Below are 18504 nucleotides of genomic sequence, written 5' to 3' on the forward strand. Positions count from 1 at the left end.
GTAACAAATATTCTGGTACCAAATGTGTTTTTCGTTTGTATCGGGAAAAGTACAGAAGTTTCAGTATACCGCGCGGCACTAATAGGGACAGCTACAAACCAGGGGCACCGAGTGAGCTCCTACAGCAGTTACAGAGTAACATATTCCATGAGCGTATCAGAACTCTTCGCACACCAAAAAGGAGCTGCTATCAAATATGGCTTTGTATCGTCTAAACCACAGCGGGAGCCATAGAAGACCCTCTTCCGTGTTTTTGGAAACACTGTGGGACGTGGATAAAATCACGACATTCCATTTGGGCCACGTACAGATCACTCGTCCCCCCTCCTTGCTTCATGACCGAGCTGACCCAGCACGGTGCGAATGCCCTATGGTGGAAAAGTGATTTTTCCTCTGTGTGTGTGTGTGTGTGTGTGTGTGTGTGTGTGTGTGTGTGTGTGGCTAGTGTGTCAGAGCAGAGCAGCTCAATCAGACTGTCTTGACAACTTGCTCAGAAAGGAATCAAAGTGACTCTTCTCCATCAGTCAACAGAAGGCACAAAGTACGCTGTAATCTTTCCCCCAACATGTCAGATCAGAGGTCAGCTTTGTCCGTTCAGGCCATCTAAGCTCATATCTGGACAGTCTCTATCAAACTAACTTGGCCAATAACAGATTGGTTCTAGAAACCTGAGCTTTTTTTTAAGTCACATCTGCCTCCATGGTTGTACCTCAATAGTCTAAAATGGCCGACTCGTTTTGTTTTTCAGATCAGTGCAGATAGCCCAAACCAGACTCACTTCAGTCAGACAAACATGAGTCCAGACCCACGCCACGTGCTCCTGAGTGACCAGCCTCCATAGAGGTTTAGAGTAATAGAAAAACACAGCATATAGCGGTTTGAGGCAGTCTTCCATAAGCTCTCCATCTCGGCTTACCCCATACTGTTTCCCATTTCTGGCACATCTTTCCAAGAAGCTAGTTAAAATAATTGAAGGGTGGGGGATTGGCAGAAAATCATTCTCCACTAATGGTGTGTTTCGTACGATATTAGCTGCACGAGCACTACGAGAATCTGATTAGCTACTCCCGCTACTCTGACATTATCATGCTAATCTAGGCCATAAAAGACACTGGCCCCGCCGAACATTGATTTTCATACTGGCAGGGAAATCAAAGCTCTGCTAAACCAATACAGCCATCTACCCCAATGACTCGGAAACAGCCAAGAGTGTATGGAAAGAGGCAGACGTTAGCGCTAACTGTTAATTAAGAACATTACGCTTCGTGTATGGAAGGATGGAGCCATGATTTGGACCATCATTTTCATTAGAGCCCGGCAAAATAACCGGAGTGAACTTAGTACTACTTCTAAAACTAATGATTTGTATTAAAGTGTATTCTGTCGCAATTTATTAGGACTATAATTTTCCCGTAAGACATTCCAGTTGTCTTTTAACATTTTGTAAAATGTTGGGCTAAACATTGGGCTAAACGATGGGCTAAACCCTACGTTGTAACTGCCATACCCACCTTGACACTTCTAAGAGCATTCACCGAACCAGTCAAGTCTTATTGTTCGATTGCCTGTTGCATTTCCCTGAGGTTAGTTCGTTGTTATGGCCTTGTACTGCTCCTTGTGACGTGAGTAGTGTTTCTCCTTGCTCAAATTATTCTCTGGATGCATCCTCCATACAATTTTAAAGACGAGACATTGTATTAAAAAGGTGCCACACACAAAGACTTTGACCCTTTTGGTCATAGGGCAACATTTACATCTGCCAACTTCCTGGCATAGTAAAAGGGGAGAGTTTATTCTGAATATACTCTCTTAAGAACAAAAACCATGCAAATTCCTCTCTGTCCTTCCTTCCTTATTTCTCCCTCAAAGCGCTCTTTCTCCCCCTTCTCTCGCTCTGTCAATCTCGCCCTCTATTTAATGTTTTCCCTTCTACTGATATGATCGGCCCATTATTCACTGCAGTCAGGCCCAGAAGGGTGACATCACAGAGCCAGAGAGAGATATTTAGGGAATACTGTGAAGTTAAAAGCATTAGGTCAATCAGCAAATTACCATCATCAATTTGAGCATGCAACCACCATTAACAAACAGGTAGTGAATGTCTAAACCTGAGACCGACAAGCTGCTTCCAGGTGAAATAATGGCAATGATGTTTACCATCGTTGAAATCCAGAGCTAGCAAAATCACTCTCCCTTTCTCCCTCTTCCAGCTATGCGTCATCATCTCTCACAGAATGAGCCTCCCTTTGTCCATCAGCACACCACTGGCGTTGACAAACTCTACATCTCTCTCTCTCCCCTTGGTTATTTCTCTTTGTCTTTTCCCAAACATGAACACAGGGGAAAATAGTTTAGGGTTTAGGGGGAGGACAGGCAGTGCTTCAACCCCCCTTTGCAACTGCCCTGTACCCCCTGACCTTTGTCCCCCTTCACACACTCCCAGGTTTAAATATAGACCCTTTTTCCAAACCGAAGCCTGAACACCAGTCAGTCTCCTCTCTCCGCATATAGCCCACACCAAGTCCTAGGAGACAAACCAGATGTTTGGTTCTGGTCCAGCCTGAGCTAGAGAGAGAGAGAGAAGAGGATATGGAACACTCCATCTGTCACCTGCTTCCTGTCTTCCTTCCAGTCGCCAGGCTTTCAACTGCCGTTCCATCTCTTACTGGTGACGCTATTATTTGCTAAAGATGGATTGAAACTGGACCAGCGAATGAAACAGTCCTTGGGGTGATGTGCAACACATGCTGGTAAGGGTTGAGGAGATACTGTAGGGGAGCAATGAATGAATATGAAACCCACTGAACAGCTCTGAAATCCAATATCTGGTTCCTTCCATTTTCTGCCTCATTTCATCTCTCAACCTGATTACAGAAATCATTTTCGAAAATGACATCAGCCGGCAAATTAGCAGCACCAAATCATCAATTTCTCCGTTGTCTAACCGCACTACTGTAATTATTGTTCCATTAATTGCCATAGAGAGCCCTTGGAACACTTACAGAGACCAGATTTTTCACCCAGCTCCATGTGTTGCACAAAGCCAAGCAACGTTTTAAGTGCTTGGAAGAGACAGCTTGCAGCTGTACGTTTTGGAAAGCTTTCTTCTCCTTTTTTGGACTTCTCTCCAGCCTCAGACTGGGACAAAGTTAAAGATCTTGAGCGTCCCTGGCCTCTCAAGCCTTCTTCAGCGTGGCTCCTCCCCTCCCTCCCTCCCTCACTTTCCCTCTCTTCCTCCCCTTTTCTCTCCCCTCTGTCAAACAGACCCATTTTGGCAAAATTAGGAATTCTGCGGGATCTTTCTTCCCCCACCCTCCCTTCACCCCACTTTGCTTCCTTATACTTTTACATTCCTGGAACGCTTGAGCTAAGGAATTTTGACTGTTGTGTTTGCCAGCACCTGCACTTCAACTTCAAGCAAGCAAACAAGCAATGCGGCGAGAAAAAAATAAACAGGAGCAAGAAAGTGGGGGGAAAAAAAGAGGACTCGCAAGAAGAAAGAAGATGATGATAACTCTGGCAGCCTACATCTACAAATCTCAGCGGAAATGATTTTTAAAAGATGCACAAATTGCTCCGCCATTTCCTGGTTAATACAATTTGAATAGTTAGTCTAATTTCAGTTTGTGACAAAACAAGAAAGTATAGTGTAGATAATCATTGTACCATCTAAACCACTGTGATATATTTCCCATAACCAAAAAGATTGTATTTTCAGCTGGTAAAGGGAAAGGGGGGATACCTAGTCAGTTGTACAACTGAATACCTTCAACTGAAATGTTTCTTCCGTATTTAACCCAACCCCTCTGAATCAGAGGTGCGGGGGGCTGCATTAATCGACATCCACGTCTTCGGCGCCCGGGGAACAGTGGGTTAACCACAACAGTTTTTTTACCTTGTCAGCTCGGGGATTCGATTACTGGCCCAAATGTACAAAACCAAAAGTAAAATATGCGAAAGCAAAACTTAAGAACGGGTGGCATAGAAATAGCACACAGAACAGATCTACCGCTTCTTAGACTTGCTTTCAAAACAGATTGCGAGATCTATAACACACATCTCTATGTGAATTTGCTCAGGTCACCCAAAAAGTAACATATCGCAGCTTTAAGCGAGTACCAGCGTAGTGACAGGGCATGCACAGAACAAAAACACCCCTACAGAAAATGCGTTCCTCCAAGCAATGTCTTGTTTTATCGCCACGCCTTACCAAACAAGCTCATAAAACAGTCTCTGTGCTGCATATCGGCAGACACCATCAACCATTAACCTGATTTAGCGACAACCCAATCTCCCTTTGAAGCAGGCCAGCCACAGAAAGGACTCTTCAGCCATTTTATATGCCAACATCTAATCAATGTAAGGAGGAAAGACATGCACTATCATTAAGTGAATGGGATAGCGATAAATTTGGCACAAGCAGCCCCAAGCCCCTTTGAACCTCATTCATAATGAAAAACTGGACCCAGCTTCAAAAGTCTGACGCTTTCTGAAGGCGCTCAGCAAATAAGAGCTTGTATGGAGGGGATGTGTTGACAATTAAGTCATTTGGGGAGAGTGTGCTGGGTTCATGGATGGTAACATTAGGCCAAAGCTAGCTACTGAGCCGGAAACTGTGAAAGGAGTCTTTTCGATAGATTTGCTGACATTTTTTTAATCAGGAGCAGCAGGGAGGATCATGGGGAGTCTACACGAGCATGCTGGGATTACCGCTGAGCTACAATACGAGGCGTCAACCCCCCCCCCCCCTGACAATGACGACTGCTACAGCATTTCACAGATCCTTCATTTGCACAGGAGGCAATTGCTTCATGGGTTTTATATACTCCGACATGACTTCAAACTGGGCATAAGAGACCCGTTGCTTCCGAATTGGGAAAACGAATCACCTCGCCTCAACATAGTCTCTAAATACAGCCCTAAAACAGCAAAACACCATAAAAGACCTGGTTTTATGTTCCTCCCACGTGATGCAGTAAAGATCGTGTTATGAAACGGTGTGGATAGAACCAACAACAGGGCAATAGGGGAGAGTGAAAAGGTGAGGAATATGTGGGGGAACGTTTGAAAAGCTGGAGGTACAAAAGAGGAGAAGAGACGAGGAGAAAAGAAGAGGTGAGGGGAAGAGAGGAGAGAGAAAAGTATATGGGTGAGAAGAGTGGGGCTGGGAAATAGCAGGGAATTCACGATAAGCAACATGTATTGCAATTTGATGTTCCAAACGTTGCTCATTACATGTCTGCTGCAGAAAGCATGAGAAAATGTGTCCTGGTCAGTCATGGAAAACATGTCGGATCACTATTTAATAAGATGGTGAACAAGCTTTAGGATGAAAAATACCGCTGTTTTAGCGCAGGTACAGCCAACTAGCGCTAGCTAAAGCTACCTAGCTAAAAAAAAAACATTACAAAAAAACGTATTTTACAAATCAGTACTTGGAGTCAAAGTATCTTTATAATATTGTCCAAAATAATATTGCAATATGTAAAGTGCCTTCATAACCTATTCGTACCTTTTGACTTATTCCATATTTTGTTGTGTGACAGCCTGAATTCAAATTAGTTTTGTGCTATGGGGATGCTTTTCAGTGGCAGGGACTAGGAGACTAGTAAGACAGGGAACAATGAATGGAACCAAACAGGCCTTGATGAGAACCTGCTTTCAGAGTGCAAACAAACTTAAGACTGTGGCAAAGATTTACATTCCAACGGGACAATGACCCCAACCAAACTGCCAAAGCAATGCTGGAATGGCTTCAGAACAAGATTGTGAAAGTCCTTGAGTGGCCCAGCCAAAGACCAGATATGAATTCCATCAAAAATCTGTGGAAAGACTTGAAGATTGCTGTTCACCACCGCTCCCCATCTAATTTAACAGAGCTTGAGAAAATCTGCAAAGAAATAGAGAAAAATCCCCAAATCCAAATTAGCAAAGCTGATACCCAAGATACATTTGCAAAAATTTCTAAAAGCATGTTTTCATTATGGGGTTTTGTGCGTAGATGGATAAAAAATATATATATTTAATCAATTTTTAATTCAGGCTGTAACAAAATGTAGAAAAGTCAAGGGGTATGAATACTTTCTGAAGGCACTGTAACTATCTATTTTCCCCCCCATCATTTGAGAAGAGAGGAAAGGAGACAGAGGAGAAAACATGAAGTAATAAGGAACGTGGCGCAGAGACTAGAGGCAACTGAGGGGGAAGGCTATTTCAGCGCTCATTACCTCTGGGGGCATTAGGCGCAACAGACCTTTGAGGACCTCTCCACCGGCGACACATAATTCAGCAGCCAACGTCTGGACAGAGACAGCCGGGGGGGGATAATCACACCCTGGACAAAACTGACCATTTCCCAGGGTGCTTCAGCATCTGCAGGCCCATCAGTGAGCGGGACACAATCTTTGGGCAAAGTAAAAAAGCTACGAGGGCAGGGTCAATGGAAGCCATCACGGCTGGCAAGCAGAACTCAACCCGGCTGGTGAATGGGGAGATTAGTATTGACAAACAAAGGAAGTGGATCTTTTCCAGATCCTCTGGAGCTACAGAGTGGAGCAACAGACTAGACGTTAGACTGATACAGATATTAGGCCAAAAAGACACACGCACACAAAGCAACCACACATCAAGCGGAATGACAATCACACAGGCATATGTTCACTTGTTAGTGACCACACTGGCTACTCACCCAAACTATCCACGCCATGAATCAAATCCAACACAAGCATTGCTCTCTCTTTCACCCTCAAGAACACACACACACACCCATTCCCTCCCCCCTCAATCTCATCGGAAGCATCCTCAGCTTCCCACTGAGAACTTCCCACATCCTGCTCTTCTAATTCCCTCATCTCAAAACTGGCTAGAGAGAGTCCCCCTGTCATGGTGCTACAGTTCTCCAACCATGACCTCACCACTCCCACGGTGTCACCCTCAGTCACAGCAGAGCGACGGGGAGACGGCAGTGCAGCCCAGTGGTCGGGGAGACAGATGTTGTGTCAGAGAGCTAGTGTCCACAAATGTGGATGTCCCAGCCAAAATAAAAAGACACTGCACTATACAGACAATAGTGCCACTATGAAAACAGCGATGACATCCCAAGGTGATGTACAGACTGTTGCACTCAGCACAGAGGGGTGGTTTCACATCCAAGCTGAGATAAACCTGTTGGGAGTTGTGTGCTGAAAATTCAAGCTGGCAGATACAACTGTGCATGTTAATGCTTTTATAACCACATTGACAAAACACTGTAGGGGTTCCATGCTGATTAGGCCTAGACTTTGTGTAAGTGCAAATGCATTCAATGCAGTACTGATGTTTTTCAAACTTTGTCAAAGCCATGTTTTAAAATCAGCATAGACAGAATATGGCATGATCTGTGTGCTCAAGTCCAGCCACATACACAACCCGGTCCAACGATATGAAAACGTATGTTAACAAAAGCCCACTGAATAGATGTAAACATTATACACAAGCAGATGTGTCATAGTTCAAGAAAAAGAAAAAAAAATTCCCAGCGAGATAGATAGGTGTTGAAATTAACGAAGCCAACAGGCGAAAGATACGACTCTCACTAAGGGGGAAAGGCATCAACAATAACACTGACTAAAGACAGAGCTCACATTTGAGTTATATTTTAAGTGGGGCAAAACAATGATGCTCGTTTTCCTCTGTAAAAAAATAAGAATAGTTAAAAGAGATGTGGGCCGATGACACCGAGGCTTTTGTTGTGGCGCCAGCTAACGATGCCCTTTAGGTTGTGAACCCAAACTCCTTATTATCAGTTAGCCAACTAAGGCTGTCGCCAAAACCGAGAGCGCGTACCAGAAAACTGGCTTCAGTTCAGATAGATTAGCTGTTTGTAACACGGATTCAGTGATCTACAAATCAACTGCCTTGGTTGACACACACACACACACACACACACACACACACACACACACACACACACACACACACACACACCTGAGGTCTACTGTGATGGTGGGTAGAGGCCTAGAGAGAAAGACGTGTGTGGTAGGATGTGGCAGGGATGGAGTGATCTTCCTCGAGCGAGGTCACCTATTCACAGCATCAGTGACTTCGTCAGTCATGCAACACGTGACACACGCCCACAGCGAATAAATATGCATGCAAAAAGTTAACGTGTGCTTACATTGACATACACACAGAGTGCGAATTACCAGGGGAGCAGGGGGTCTAAACCCCCCTTGAATGAAATATGACCCTCCCCTAACTGCAAGAAAAGTCAAACTCCTAAATAATGCAATTTACTGCAACAGCGGCAAATATTAAAATAAAATCGTATTCCAAATTAAACTAACACCCCCACATCAGTCAGTTTTTATATTTGTATTATTTCCATGTGGCTGCACCCATCATCCCGGTCCCGTATTTCAGTCCCTTTTCAGGTTTTTACTTTTCTTTTTACAAAAAAGGTCAACGTGTCAGCAAGACGCGTCAATTAATTCAGGCTACGAGATACTCGCCGAATGTCACCGTGTTCTGTAAAACGGTGCCTCTTTTCATTCATCAAAAGGCGTGTGCACAGAGAGCACTGTTTGCATGCTTGAATTATTTGAGTGGACGAACTTGCACAGGTAACTTATTTTTGTTGAAGGGATTTGTTTGACAATCAGATGAAAACATGACTGGTTGTGTTTATGCCACGTTTTTACAGTTTACCTTTACTATTAGGCCCAGATGGGATGGTCTCATTCAAAAAGAGACCCCGAAATGTCACTGTATAAGTCGCACATACACATCAGTCTGCATGATACATATCAGTCTGCATGCAGGCTCCAACACAACATCCTGCCGAGGTGAGATATATGATGGCTAAACTGAGGTGAGATATGATGGAAAAAAGTGGGGTTGACACACGATAGCTCTCTCCTCCAGAGAGTGGGGCAGTGCGATCGATTACAGTAGCCTGTCCTATACACTGTGTGCATTGAAGCCTTAAATATCTTATACAATTTTAACAGTGCATAAATGTTTCAGATAGCTCTGTCAATAGAGAACGTTTCTTTGCACTTCAGGTTGCCAACTGCGGAATTCTGTGCGAGTGAGCATTCAGTTAACAGCCTGCTGCCTACTTCATTTTCACAGAACTTTGTTGAGCTTGTAACAAGTCTTTCCATGTTACAATTGCATAAGATCTATATAGGCCTATTCCCAAATACAAAGAGGGAGGACTTGAAGCATTGGCATAATTGCACGATAACAAAAGACGGACAAAATATGAGGAAAAGACAATGCGCAAGGCAATTAACCAACCTGAAGAGAGCAAGCAACTTCGATTCTATTGCCCTATATCTGCCAAAACGTGTGTCATACAATCTGTTATTGCGTAAAGGCTTTGTTTGAATAAAAGCATAAAACCTGCTAATTTAGACTGTTTTCGCAGGCAACTGCAGATGGCCAGACTGGATTTAAATCGCCAAATCCGGGTTTTGATTGTAAACCAGTACGGTGAGAGAAACGGATTAGGACAAAAGGCGAGTCCCGCGGCAGAGATTTCAGGGGAAATAACAGGCAATGACAACCATGGGTTTAGCAGAAAATATTTCAATGATCGTCATGTAATATCATTTTTACAACGCCCCCTCTGTGTTGAACATGATTTTTATTACAAAAATGAAGTGAGAAGATTATTCTAAATGGTATTCTATGATTAGATCATGACATTTGTTTTTTTGTTGAAGAAACAGGTACACAATTTACACAGCCTGAACAAAGCATTTCGTAACTGATATGATAACTTTGAAAGCCTCAATATAATTAATGATTATTGGCTACAATACACACCAATTATATGTAGGGTGATATGTCACTTCAAGTTGACGACTTTATAGGCTTGGCGTCTTTACATCCCTGAAGCATTCGATATTTTTGTAAATGATGTTTGTCATACACTGACAATCCTTAAAGTTGTCCCCATCGATATTCATTGATGACTTGGGGTACAATGACGGGACACACCTTTGTGGGCAACCATACCTACGACCCCGCACCCTATAAAACTTGAATAGCTGGGCAAAGAATTGTACATACATTATAATCAAACTACAAGAGTGACCATCAATCTGGAAAGTCATCAAGTGCCCTAGAATAAAGGTGTACACGACTTGGAAAACACTAACCTAATAAAATAGGCTATCATATAGCTTAAAATTAAAGGTTGCAAGCTACAAAAACCGGACACTAGAATAAATGCAATTGTTTTCTCATTCAAATGTATATTTGACACCTTGTGTGACAGTCTCACTTGGATTGATATGTCAGACGTGTCAAAAACCAGAGCGCCGTGGGTTGAAGGTTTTCAACATTTTAGTTCGTAAATTCAGTTCAGTGGGTTTGCAAAGACAGAAAACACAGAACCCACAACATATGTTCTGCATGAGGACCGATCGTTCAAACATTTGAACCAAGCTAAATGTAGAGGGAGCAGACACAATTGTCAGCGACACACACCGCACAGGGGCGACAACACAGAATTTACCTTCTCACAAATTAATCCCGCAAAATATTTCCGAGAGAAATAATCCAAAATTCCAGCAAGTGTATCGACGAAGAGGGAACATTCAGAAAATAATCACTATTTCACTCTTAGAACGTCGTAATTCCCAGAACGCACGCTGTTGTGTTTGCATTCACTACATACACTAAAGCAGCGGAAGACCTTCCCAGACGCGCTGCTGTGGTCTCGCCCAGGACACACCCTCCTCGTTTGCATGAAAGAACCTTTACGACCAATTAGGGGGCGCAGCACGGTAGACGATGCAGGTGGCACCTCCCACCCCGTTCAAACCATGGTCCAGATTTTGAACTCCAGTCCAGACTGTAAGCATAAAAATATTCTCTGAGCTTTTTTCCCCCCACTTTTCTTTTTAACACTTAATTAAAATGTCTAATTGTTGACACAAAAAAAGCAACGTTTGGTAAGAATTACGTCAAATATTAAGGCAAACATGAAGCATCTTATTATAGATATGTACTATAAACTAAACTTATCAAAAAAATAAACTTCCACTCACTGTCAACTGCGTTTATTTTCATCAAACTTAACGTGTAAATATTTGTATGAACATAACAAGATTCAACAACTGAGACATAAACTGAACAAGTTTCAGAGACGTGCGACTAACAGAAATGGAATAATGTGTCCCTGAACAAAGGGGGGTCAAAATAGTAACAGTCAGTATCTGGTGTGGCCACCAGCTGCATTAATAACTGCAGTGCATCTCGTCCTCATGTACTGCACCAGATTTGCCAGTTATTGCTGTGAGATGTTACCCCACTCTTCCACCAAAGCACCTGCAAGTTCCCGGACATTTCTGGGGGGAATGGCCCTTGCCCTCACCCTCTGATCCAACAGGTCCCAGACGTGCTCAATGGGATTGAGATCCGGAATCTTCCATGGCCATGGCAGAACACTGACATTCCTGTCTTGCAGGAAATCACGCACAGAGCGAGCAGTATGGCTGGTGGCATTGTCATGCTGGAGGGTCATGTCAGGATGAGCCTGCAGGAAGGCTACCACATGAGGGAGGAGGATGTCTTCCCTGTAATGCACAGCGTTGAGATTGCCTGCAAATGGCAACAAGCTCAGTCCGATGATGCTGTGACACACCAGCCCAGACCATGACGAACCCTCCACCTCCAAATCGATCCCGCTCCAGAGTACAGGCCTCGGTGTAACGCTCATTCCTCGATGATAAACGATAACTTTGGCAGTTGTTGTTGCCATCCTGTATCTGTCCCGCAGGTGTGATGTTCAGATGTACCAATCCTGTGCATGTGTTGTTCCACATGGTCTGCCACTGCGAGGACGATCAGCTGTCCATCATGTCTCCCTGTAGCGCGGTCTTAGGCGTCTCACAGTACGGAAATGGCAATTTATTGCCCTGCCCACATCTGCAGTCCTCATGCCTGCTTGCAGCATGCCTAAGGCACATTCACGCAGATGAGCAGGGACCCTGGGCATCTGTCTTTTGGTGTTTTTCAGAGTCAGTAGAAAGGCCTCTTTCTAGTGATTCTCCCATGTCTTCTTCAGGTTGATGATGTACACACCATCACTCTTTCTCTTGTACGTGTAGTGCTCCATCTGGAAGTCCATGTTGGTGCTTCCCAGGTGGGTCCCGGCTGCTGGGAACTTGAGCACGTTTTCATAACTGTGACGTTAATTGCCTACCGTCTGTAAGATGTTAGTGTCTTAAACATGGGAAACAGTGTTTAAACCCTTTACAATGAAGATCTGTGAAGTTATTTGGATTTTTACTAATTATCTTTGAAAGACAGGGTCCTGAAATAGGGACGTTTCTTTTTTTGCTGAGTTTATGATATACCTTATCATCTTATTTTGATATAAGGATAAGCATAGTCGCAAGCAAGTAGGAATAACCAGCAACAATATTTGGGAAAAGAAAAAATGCCTAGTTGTGCATTGCATAGAGTTTGCTATGGCTTTCTCACTTCTCTATGGATCAAATACAAATCCGGTCTATTTTGACCATAACGCGTTCTCTCCCTATATGATTAATATATGTGAGACATTACACAGTCTCACTTGGAGGGTTCTGATCAAACACTTAGGCACTCACCTTGCGAACTAAGTCATTAAGTGGTATTATTCTACATTTTAAGCTATAGTCCAAACATTGCTTTGCCAGCAATCAAAGCATTTCGAGCACACCGCTCAACTCACATTTCAATCTCGGGGATCAATTTCCCAACATCCCCGGTGAATTTTCCTGCAACCGCCGTTTTCCATTTCACAACAACCTCTGGTGAAACAGCAAGAAATAGCCGCGTGCTGAACCCACATTGTGTCATTCAAAGTCGGCCGTTTAATTTCAACAAAAGTTATTCATTCAAATTAAATGCCATTTCATACAGGGAGTAAAGACACAATGGGTTTATCCAGAGTGAGAAAAATACCTTTTTTTTTTATTAACATGAGCCACATTCTTTAAATTATAGGCCTATTTGTTATGAAAATTGTTGCATCATGGGAAATTGTTTTTTTTTTGTCAAAGTCAAAGCTACATGATTATACTGTTACATGATTATATTGTAGCCTGATGTTTATTTTTCCTTCCTCTCGCCATGGTGCTGTCTTTTCATAAAAAGTTAATGTTGTTATGTGGACACCGATGCAGTGTTTGTATTGCTTTGTTAACCCAAGCATGTAGGATCGGCGTCCATTTCATCATTGAGTTATTCAGACTGATGGACAAGTTTGTGAGTGTAAACTCAACACAAGTGCCATTAAGGATGGAGAGCCATTTGCAGGCGGCAATAATGATATCAGTGACATGAGAGAAATGACTGTGTTTCGTCAAAGCCACCAGACCATAAACTATCAGCAGCAGCCGGAAAGGGGGAGAGAGAGAGAAAGAGAGTAAATATCTGATGATCTGAATGCATTCTGAAAATGAAAAACTGAAACCCTGTAGTGTACATTTGTATTTACAATTGGCCCGTATTTTAACAATTAAAACGCCATAATTGCAAAGTCTTTTTAGAAAAGCACTATTTTATGAGGGAAGCTATTACCAGGGTTATAATTGCACAGTTACCTGGGGGAGCCGCTGGGCACTCCTAAAACAAATCAGGACATTCTCATAAGCAGAAGAATACTAAATACATCCTCATATTATAATAAGCATTACAAATACATCCCACATATGTAGAGCACCCCCAAGAGTGAATGATGCATCGAACATTGGTTTCTGGTTAGTGTAACTGAGGTGGTTCGTTGAACTATGCTCATGTGATGATGAGTAACCTTGCTTGTTGAGAAGGCTTGTGTTAGCTCCCTGGGCTAATGCCTTAGCTTTAGCTCAGCAGGCTAACACAGCCGTGTGGTGCATTGGCCTCATTAGACCATGTTTCTTATATCATTTATGTTGATTCTGTAAGTAAATTAAATGCCCTCAACATGCATAGACTGCATTCTGTTCTGCATCAAGTGATGCTCAAACTCAGAGCCATCTGCACAACAGTGCAGGCTACTCAAAGCCAACCCTCTAAGCCAACAGAGCAAGAGACTATTCTCCCACTCCATGAATGACAGTACAGTAGGTCTCAAGGAAGGTGACAGCACCGATATAGTCCAGCCAAACATGTTACAGGCGAGTTTCACGTTCACCACACACTGGGCACTAGAATCTAGCTGCACAAATAACATCCCCATTGCATTTTGCCAAACAGCTAAAGGGACTTGATCATCATGAGCCAAACAACTTGGTAACTTCACTGTCTGTATCTTCTGGGATTGCTAAGTAGGAATAGATGGTGATTACTTGAAGACAGACTGAATTACGCTGAGTCTCCCCCTGAGCAGTGGGTCACTCAGTCAGCAACTTCCATTCTCATCAACTGTCCTCGAGGTCCTGCTACATCGAAATGAATGTTCTCAATTATGTGTTTAGAACGTTGAGGGCCTACATGGGCTGCAAACGAATCCCTATGTTTATAAGAAAGCAATCACTAAATATTTCATGGGTCCCTTTGTTTGTCCTGTGGGAGGCGGGAGGAGGCCATGAACAGAAGGCAGGGAGAAGGTTCAAATTCATTTTTCGGGAGGGTCACACAATCCGAAGAAGAGGAGCGACACACAACTCCCAGATGGATTACAATGAAATCTAAATGGATTTGCCCCACGTCCCACCCAAAAAGGTAGTGGAGAGGAGTCAAGGGCGTAAACATCACCTTTTTTTTATTTTTTATAAGGCACATCTACACACATCACATTTCCGCATTTAGACATACAAGTATGGGATTGCACGAGCAAACACACAGAAACACACACACAGTATCTATAGCCTGCATAGACTTCCGTGCATGACCGACTTGTGGACATTACTTTGTTCATTAACCGACCTCAAACCCTTTTAGAACCACTTTAACCCAATACAGTCCTCATGTCTTCTCACTTGTGGGCTAAAATGTAAATAAGACACAGTCAGACACTAGAGAGAAGAAGGGAATTGGGCTCCCCAGTATAACAACATCAGACAGACCACAGGCGGAGGGTGACACGGTGTGAATTAAATCACGCTGGCCAACGGCCCCCTTGAGTCCCTTCTCCACAAATCAGAGGGACAGGATCACTCCACCCCCACTCCCACCCCCCGTCACCCTAGCAGAGATGTCAGTGTGCATGAGTGTCGTTAGCCGTCCTGAGCTAAATAAGGCTAACGAAGCTGTCAGTTTTGCATTTTAGCTGAACTATTTATTTCTGGTACATTTTGCTATCATGTCTATATTACACTGATAAATGCCCAATGAAGAAGTTTAAACAGTACAGTCCCAATTCAGATACATTCCCTGGTGATAGTTGCCTGCTTCATGCAAACCAATGGATGTACAGTACCAGTCAAAAGTTTGGACACCCATACTCATTCAAGGTTTTTTCTTTATTTGTACTATTTTCTACATTGTAGAATAATAGTGAATACATCAAAACTATGAAATAACACATATGAAATCATGTACTAACCAAAAAAGTGCTAAACAAATCAAAATCATTTATATTTGGGATTATTCAAAGTAGCCTGCCTTGATGACAGCTTTGCACACTCTTGGCATTCTCTCAACCAGCTTCTTGAGGTAGTCACCTGGAATGAGGATGTCACGCCTTGGTCATTGTATTTTGTGTTTTTGGTATATGTTTGGGTAGGCCAGGGTGTGACATGGATTTGTTTATATGTTGTGTTTCGTATTGGGGTTTGTATTCATTGGGATTGTGTATGATTAGGGGTGTGTCTAGTTAGGCTTGGCTGCCTGAAGCGATTCTCAATTGGAGTCAGGTGATTCTCGTTGTCTCTGATTGGGAACCGTATTTAGGTAGCCTGAGTTCGCGTTGTATTTTGTGGGTGTTTGTTCCTGTCTCTGTGTTGTAGTCACCAGATAGGCTGTAATTAGTTTCACATTTCGTTTGTTGTTTTCTTATATCAGTTATTTCATGTACCGCGATACTTTCATTAAAGTCATGAGTAACCTACACGCTGCATTTCGGTCTGACTCTCTTCATTCAACAGACGAACGTCGATACAGAGGAATGCTTTTCAAACAGTACTGAACTAGTTCCCACATATGCTGAGCACTTGTTGGCTGCTTTTTCTTCACTCTGCGGTCCAACTCATCCCAAACCATCTCAATTAGGTTGTGGAGGACAGGTCATCTGATGCAGCACTCCATCACTCTACTTCTTGGTCAAATAGCCCTTACACAGCCTGGAGGTGTGTTTTGGGTCTTTGTCCTGTTTGAAAAAAATGATAGTCCCACTAAGCGCAAACCAGATGGGACGGCGTATCGCTGCAGAATGCTGTGGTACTGTAGCCATGCTGATTAAGTGTGCCTTGAATTCTAAATAAATCACCAACAGTGTCACCAGCAAAGCACCCCCACACCATCATACCTCCTCTTCCATGCTTCATGGTGGGAACCACACATTTATTTGCCCTTTATTTAACTAGGCAAGTCAGTTAAGAACAAATTCTTATTTTCAATGATAACCCACTGTTCCTAGGCTAATTGCCTAGTTCAGGGGCAGAACCTTGTCAGCTTGGGGATTCCGGGTTGGATGCACGCTGTGTTAAGAAGCAGTGCAGTGTGTATTGGAGGATGCATGACTTTCAACCTTTGTCTCTCCCGAGCCCGTATGGGAGTTGTAGCGACAAGACAGTAGCTATTAACAATTGGATACCACGAAAAAGGGGTAAAAAAAAAAAACATTAAAAAGTAATGATGGACTGTCTTTGTTTATTTGAGCTGCTCTTGCCATAATATGGACTTGATCTTTTCCAAATAGGGATTTCTTCTGTTTACCACCTTGTCAACTGATTAGCTCAAACGCAATAAGAAGGAAATCAATTCCACAAATTAACTTTTAACAAGGAAAACTTGTTAATTGAAATGCATTCCAGGTGACTACCTCATGAAGCTAGTTGAGAGAATGCCAAGTGTTTGCAAAGCTGTCATCAAGGCAAAGAATCTTAAATATAAAATATATTTGAATTTGTTTAACACTTTTTTGGTTAATACATGATTCCATGTGTTATTTTGATGTCTTCACTATTATTCTACAATGCGGAAAATAGTAAAAAAATAAAAGTACCTTAAATGAGTAGGTATTTGACTGGTACTCTATATCATCAGGAGTGTTGTAGCCCAGAAATGGAACCATAAAGGTCTGAGCTGAACTAAAGCTGTCTTTCAAGCCATGCCATTTGCCACATCCCAACTGTGAAAAACTTAACATATCACTTCAAAATGCATGGAACTGTTACAAAAAAAAGTGTCTTGGTAGACCTCTGTGGTATGGCTTCTCCCTCGATCCATATTCCTTTTTTAACATTCACAGTGTGCGAGAACACTTGGATGTGGATCAGTTGACTCTCCATCTAATGCTTTGAGACCTGCATGTAGTTACAAACATGGGGTCCCTATATCCAACCAAAACGATACTTGCTCACATGCACACCATTTCTCTCTCACAGACATGGAATGCCATTACTCACATGCACAATGACACACACTTCCTTCTTCTTGCATGTATACGGCTGTCACGACTTCCGCCCAAGTTGGTTCCTCTCCTTGTTCGGGCGGCGTTCGGCGGTCGACGTCTCCGGCTTTCTAGCCACCACCGATCCATGTTTCATTTTCGTTTTGTTTTGTCTTCATTATTCACACCTGGTTTCCATTCCATAATCAAATGTTACTTATTTAACCCTCTGGCTTCCCTTTCTGTTTTGTGCGTGATTGTCATTGTCATGTGGTTTTGTTATTTTGTGCTCTGGATATTTGTGTATTTCCTTGTTGGAAAATTGCTTCAATTTTTTGTAAATTCTCTGATTATTACTCATACCTGTGTCCTGCGCCTGACTCCACCTTATCCATTCACCTAATCGTTGACAACAGCAATATCCATTCTAATGCACACTCTCCCTTTCACATACATATACAGAGCGCAGCTATTTCTCTCTCTGTCTCGCACTCACAAGCACATGCACGCTCACACACACACACACACACACGCCCCCTAAATCCTATTTTGTTTTAATATCTCACAGATGCTCATATGCAATAACCAACCGGCATTTCCCCCCAGGTTCTCCCTGTTCATATGCGAATAAGGCCCCTTTATTGCTTCTTTATTGTAATTCCAATCAGATTCCAGATCAGTTTCTCTATTTACTGACTTTCTCATAATCACTTCACTTGTACTGGGGGGGGGGGATCACCTTGATCCCAGAGCATGCCTCAAATTGAACAAACACTCAACAAAAAGGAAAGGTTTTCCGATGACATTTAAGCTGACGATAATTGGGGTTTGCCATCTGCATTTGGTGTGGAGGAGGTTGATGGGGTTTTATAACAACATTATGAAACACAGTACAGCTCAAAGCCCTCTGAAGGAGGGTCACCATGCAAGACTTGTATTGTAAGATTCTTAGCTGGGTCTCAGTGTTTCTCCTAAGAGGGCATGTCCCA

General features: G+C 42.9%; 1 protein-coding gene across 4 annotated transcripts in view; it reads right to left on the reverse strand.

Moving 5' to 3' along the window:
* The window catches only part of LOC118399358 (semaphorin-6D-like), a 186714-nt gene extending 169063 nt beyond the window's left edge, over positions 1-17651 (reverse strand). For 2 of the 4 annotated variants that reach the window (XM_035795382.2, XM_035795377.2), the window contains exon 1: positions 10505-10713. The gene's annotated coding sequence lies outside the window, so the exon portion shown is untranslated. Of the gene's footprint in view, positions 1-7965; positions 7988-10504; positions 10714-17531 lie in introns of those variants that run through there. The other 2 variants (XM_035795378.2, XM_035795380.2) reach the window with 2 other exon arrangements.
* Positions 17652-18504: the final 853 nt, after the last annotated feature.

Source organism: Oncorhynchus keta, chromosome 20 (genome assembly GCF_023373465.1).
Source record: "Oncorhynchus keta strain PuntledgeMale-10-30-2019 chromosome 20, Oket_V2, whole genome shotgun sequence".
NCBI classification, from domain to species: Eukaryota; Metazoa; Chordata; class Actinopteri; order Salmoniformes; family Salmonidae; genus Oncorhynchus; species Oncorhynchus keta.